Below are 6389 nucleotides of genomic sequence, written 5' to 3'. Positions count from 1 at the left end.
TTCCTTCCTTCTTTTTTTCTTTTGTTCACAAGTGCTGACTGCTAGTGAGAGATATCTTTTTAGAAAGTTTTGGCCAGGTGCGGTGGCTCACACATGTAATTCCAGCACTTTGGGAGGCCGAGGTGGGTGGATCACCTGAGGTCAGGAGTTTGAGACAAGCCTGGCCAACATGGTGAAACCCTGTCTCTACTGAAAAAATACAGAAATTGGCTGGGCGTGGTGGCAGGCGCCTGTAATTCCAGCTACTCAAGAGGCTGAGGCAGGAGAATCTCTTGAACTGGGGAGGCGAAGGTTGCAGTGAGCTGAGATCATACCACTGTACTACAGCCTGGGTCACAGAATGATACTCCATCTCAAAAAAAAAAGTTTTAATTATGCATTTAAATTTCCTTAATAGATATAGGATTATGTATTGTTTGTAAGGTGATGTTCAGTGTTCAATCTTCCATTCCTCATATTGATCATTTGTGTTGTCCTTTTCCACTGGTCAGTCTTGATAGAGGTTTATCTGTTTTATTATTATTTTTTTCAAAGCAGCAGCTTTGGGTTTCATTATTTTCTTTTCTCAATTTCATTAATGTCTACTCTTGTCTTCATTATTTCCTTTCTTTTGTTTATGATTGTTTCATCTTCACTAAAGGCTTATGATTATTTATGTCTCTTTAAAAATTTTTAGTTGTTGACCCAAGTTTTATAACATGTATCTTTAATAAAAAATTCTAACTTCAAATAATATACTACTTTATATCTAGTCTAAGAAACTTACAAAATATGCTAATTATTCTTTTCTCCAACACTTTTGTGTCATTGGTGTCATATATTAACATTTTATTTTTATGTATGCTATGAGTACACAACAGCTTGTTACTACTTTTGTTTTTGCTACTACTTTTTTGAAAGTCAGTTATCTTTTAGATTAGGAGTTGACAAATTTTTTCTGTAAAGGGTCAAATAGTAAATATTTTAGGTCTTGTAGTCCACAAATTCTGGACTCTGTCATAGTGTAAAAGCAGTCATAGACAATACATACATGAACTTGTGTGGCTTTGGTCCAGGAAAAACCTTTATTTACAAAAACAGGCTGTGGGCTAGCTTTGGCCCACAGGCTGGGATACATTTTGGGTTAATAGTTTTTATTGTTGTTGTTGTAGTTTTAGCACTTGTATTGTCTTGTGGCTTGCCTGCCATCTCAGGGGAAGTCTGATGTAATTCTTATTATTGTTCCTCTGTATGTACTATTTTTCTCTGCCTACCTTTATGATTTTCTCTTTATCTTTAGTGTTCAGCAGTTTGAATAAGCCATTTCTAAGTATTTGTTTTTGTTTAATTTATCCTGGATGGTGTACTCTGAACTTTTTGGATCTGTGGTTTGGTGTCTGTCATTAGTTTTGAAAATGCTTTTGTATAATTTCAACTATTTTAATGTACTAATGTTTTTTTTTTTTTTGTATTTTAATGTATTAATATTGGTTCCATGGCCCAAAAAATGGTTTGCTTTGGTTAATGTTTCTTGTGTACTTGGGTGGAGTGTTTTATAAATGTCAATTAGATAACTATTTCTTCAAATTTTTTTTCTGCCTCATTCTGTCTTCTCATTCTGGAATTCCAATTACCATTCTGCTAGACCATTTGTTATTGTCTCACAATTCTTGGATACCCTGCTTATTTTTAAAACTCCTTTTCCTCTTTGAGCTTGAATAATTTCTATTGACCTATGCTTAAATTAGTTTATTCTTTTCTTACCTGTGTTAAATTTACTAATGAGCCTATCAAAATCATTATCTTTATGAGTGTAATTTTTATTTCAAGAATTTCCATTTGATTTTTTTTCTTATAGTTTCACTCCTTTGCTGAACTTACCCATGTGATAATTCATCGTGTTCTCATTTCCGCTAGAGTCTATAACATTTTGATCAGTTATTTAAAATTCCTATCTAATAATTCCATCATCTGTATCATAGCTGTGTCTAATTCTGTTGATTTTTTTGTCTCTTGACAGTGTGTTGTTTTTTTCCCTCGCTTCTTTGAATGCCTCACATTTTTTTAATTGAAAGCCAGATATCTTACGTAGGACAATATATACTGAGGTTTTAACATCTGGGAATGGAGCATGTCTTTATTTCTCCTAGGACTTCAGTATAGGCAGTTGAGTTGGTCTATTTAGGAATTCAGCTATGTTAGATTTCATTGTTGGCTATAGATGCTCCCAGTGTGCTGCCAGCTTCAAAGTCCTCTTGTGTTAGTTTGAGTTTAAGTTGGGAGTTGGTTTGCCAGAGGATTTTTTTCAACATCTGCTCCACCCTCAGCTTTTAGTCTTCCTTTGTGCTTTGCCATAGATTGAGTCTCTCTCCTGTCTCTTGTCCCTCTCCCAGGAACAGACCACCATTACCTGCTACTCCATATCTGTTTGCCTGGTAGTAGAGGTTGGGGAATATCCTCTGTTGTGCTTACTGTGTCTCAGTCTTAGCCAGGCACTTTGTGGTTCTGTCTATCTCCCAGTTATTGGTCTGGGCTTAGGATGCATTCCTGCCCACCCTACTATACACCAGGAATAGTGTGAGGAGGGGTTGCTGTTGTTGTAATTTCCCATTTTCATTAGTGGCCTCACGGCAGCAGGTTTCATTGCCCTTTCCCTAGACGTTTTAGGGAAATCCAGGTGAGGATTTGTGCTTTTTCTGCAGTGGTTTCTGTCCCCCTCCCCCAGTTCTATGCTGCAAGGGATGCTTTCTCAGTGTTCTCATCTTGCCCTTTCCTATCTTTTTTGTGAGCACCCAGTTCAGCTGTGGAAACAAGCCTGCATATAGAGTGAATTCCTCTTATGTCTGTGGCTCTCAGAAGTGCCGTATAGTCTCAGCAGCCCACGCTCAGCCTTTAGCAATTTGTTAAATATTCTAACTATTTTTTTTTCCTACCAGCGTCTGATGGCATCTACCCAGGTAAGCAAGTATTCCAGTCCTGGCTGTCCTTAGAGGTACCTATCTTTCCTTACATTTCAGGTTAGCTGCTTGCCTTGCAACCTCAGATCTCTGCTGGATTAAAGAAAAGTTGCAAAATTTCAAATTATCTGGCTTGGTTTTCTATTGGAATAGTAAGAATGGGAGCGATAGTCTTTCCAGCATTCTACATCTGAAGCAGTTCAACTTCTTTTAAAAATAAACTTTCTCCAGTAAAAATAATGTGTCCTTTAATATATTAATGATATGAAGCAAAAAAAAAAAGCAAATACTAGGAAGCAAAGTCAATCATACAAAGCACATACAACAGGGCTTTGGAGTCAGCATTCTGTCTCATATTTTCTGTGTGACTGTGGAGAAGGTACTGGACCTTGAGCATCAGTTTCTCTTTTCTTGTCTATACAATGGAGATCGAATATTATCCAAAGAATTAAAAGAGCTAGTATAGAAAAAGTGCTTGGCTGATGTTAAGTGCGCCACTAAATTGATAAAATTAACAGATGTTATTACTTTACGTGGATTTAAAGACCCTCTCTGCAGTGTGGAAGACAGTCCTAGATGCAGTTGGGAAATGAGGTGATTCTTCTCTGTATGATTCCCAAGTCTCCTGCACTCTGGCTGGCATAAGTGTGTGTGTGTGTGTGTGTGTGTGTGTGTGTGTGTTTATGAGAATGTTCACTGGTGGAATTCTCTGAAGTAGCTTCTGCCACTACTACCACCATTCAAAGCATACTCTACAGCAAAAGAAGGAAATATTTAAAAAGCGTGAGAGACAGTGAAAATATCCAGCCCAAGACCAGGTATGGAGAAAGCCCCCAGGAAACATTAGCAAAGTGAGGAGGGAATGTACAGATGGGAGAAGTATGTATGGCTGGGAATAGACCCCCCCCCAGCTTAGTCCCTGCATGTGAACCAGTAACTGTGTCTGGGTGACCTTGGGCTGGACCCTTGACACCCTTGAGCCTCAATTTCTCATTAGCAAGATGGCAGAAATCTCTGCTGCCCTCCGTTACCTCCTGTGATTGCTGTGAAGCTGCAAAAAGACCATGTCTGTGACCATTTGGAAACTCTACAAACACAACAGACATTAGTGTTAAAAATGATCACTCAAACCCATTCTGAAAGGTTGAAGGATACGTGAAAAGTGGACCTTGGGGCCTTCTCAATTATGGCTTCAGAAATAGTTAAGGTAAAGTCAGGCGGCAAGTGATCAATGCTTCTCGATGCTTCTTTCCCAAGGAGGCACTCAGAGTTTTGCAGCTGCCTGACATGTTTCTTAACAAGTTACCTCCAACTGGAGAAACATCAGTAGTTGTCAAGGCCACAGTTTGTCTAGCTGATTTATACAAATCGGTGAAACAATATCTCCAGCCTATTCTTTGATCTTGGTTTGAAGCAAGTCATCTTAAACACTCATGGGAGCTGGAAGGAGATCCTTCATATAAATGTGTCCACAAATCTTTCTTGGTTGCTCAGGGTGAGGCCTCTGCTAGTTGCTTCAAAGGCCTCATCCATCATGATAGGGGGAATAAAAACCCAAGTTATGCTTTATTAACCTTGTTGATTGCCACCCTTGACCCAACTCAACCCATATCCAACTGTGGCAGGAATTTCTAACTCAACTTTTGCTGTAGTAGGACTGCACTTCCTCCGCCACAATCCTCTCTGCACCCTGCCTCCCTGGCCCTGGCGCCTCTCTTTAATCAAGAAGAGCAGCAGGGAAGGAAGGAAGATCTCACTGCTGGAGACCAAGTGCTGTGGTCATTAAGGGGGCCAGTTCTGAAGCCTGACTGCCTGGATTTGAATCCCGGGTCCAGCATATACTGATCTTGGGCAAGCTCTAGAAACCTGCACCTGCCTCACAGTCCCCATTTATAAATTTATTTGGTGCATTGGTAGGGGTTATACCAGATAAACAGAACCAGGAATTTATATATATATATATATANTAAAGAATTGGCTGTGGGACTGTGGATTCTGGCTTAGTAAGTCTGAAATCTGCAGGGCAGGCTGACAGGCTGACAGGCTGACATGCTGGAGGCTTGCAGGCAGGAGCTGAAGCTGTGGTCTAGACCAGGGGCAAAATTTCATTTTCCTCAGTGAACTTCAGTTTTGCTATTGAGGTCTTTCCACTGACTGGATAAGGTCCCCAGATTATTTAGGACAATCTTTACTTAAAGTCCCCTGACTGTAGACATTAACCCCTGGTAACTAGAATACTGTCAGAGCAGCACCTGCATTAGTGCTCGGTGGAATAACTAGGTACTAGAGCCTAGCCAAGTTGACACATTAAACTGACCAGCACAGATAGTGTAGAATTGATGTGAAGAGTATGAGGTACTACATGTAAAGTTTGCAGGCTGGAACCCAGAACACAGTGTGGCCTCAATATATATGAGCTGTTCTTATTGCTGTGAGGATGCAGAGAGAAGACTCCCAAAAGACCCCATATATAGTAAGCGCTCAGTAAACATTAGCGATTATTATGTCTTCAAAATTTCACTCAATATGCATCATTCATGTCAGGGCTGTGATGGTGGTGAGGACACTGACTGCGGCCTATGTTAGCAAGTCATCTCGTGTACACTCACACACAAACTGTCTCACACACACTTGCATACTCACACCCATATACGTACACACACTCATACACTTACACTCACACACACACATGGTTGATGACAAGTGGTGACTTCATAGGGTGAGGACTTATGAAGGATCTAGAGACTGAGGGCTTGGGGAGTGGAGGTTTGCAGGATGAGTGAGTTTCCTGGGGGAGGGGTGGTGGCTGCAGGGCCGGGCTATGGAAGCCCACAGCAGCTAGGACAGGCGCAAGCGTCAGTCCCTGGGCAGAGTCCTAGTGTGGTGGGGTGGGTCCCAGCCAAACCCTGCAGATCAGGTCCTGACTATGGATACTTGATTGCTTTGATTTGATTTGATTTATTTTTAATTTTATTTTTTTGAGATGGAGTCTCACTCTGTCACCTAGGCTGGAGTACAATGGCATGATCTTGGCTTACTGCAACCTCCGCCTCCCGGGTTCAAGTGATTCTCTTGCCTCAGCCTCCTGAGTAGCTGGGATTGCAGGCATCCACCACCACGCCTGGCTAATTTTGTATTTTAGTAGAGATGGGGTTTCACCATGTTGGCCAGGCTGGTCTCGAACTCCTGACTTCAGGTGATCTGCCCTCTTTGGCCTTCCAAAGTGCTGGGATTATAGGCATGAGCCACTGTGCCTGGCCCTGCTTTGATTTTATATTGGCATTTTTTTTTCTCTCTTAGTCTGAAAATAATTTTAAAAATTGTTTATCGGCCATATCTACCTATCAATCTATTTAAAAATAACATACCAACATTATTGCTAACAATATGATTATTCCTAAAAACAGCTTCAGATTTCTTTGCAGTTCTTTTTTTTTTTTTTTTTTTTTTTTT

At 40.4% G+C, this 6389-nt stretch overlaps 1 long non-coding RNA gene across 1 annotated transcript in view; it reads left to right on the top strand.

The window, feature by feature from the left end:
* LOC108541651 (uncharacterized) overlaps positions 1 to 6389 on the top strand; it is an 89337-nt gene that overhangs the window by 15587 nt on the left and 67361 nt on the right. The gene's annotated exons all lie outside the window — the stretch shown is intronic.

This window comes from Rhinopithecus bieti, unplaced genomic scaffold, assembly GCF_001698545.2.
Source record: "Rhinopithecus bieti isolate Rb0 unplaced genomic scaffold, ASM169854v2 scaffold_20477, whole genome shotgun sequence".
Classification (NCBI taxonomy): Eukaryota; Metazoa; Chordata; class Mammalia; order Primates; family Cercopithecidae; genus Rhinopithecus; species Rhinopithecus bieti.
This window is presented reverse-complemented; position numbering and strand designations above follow the sequence as displayed.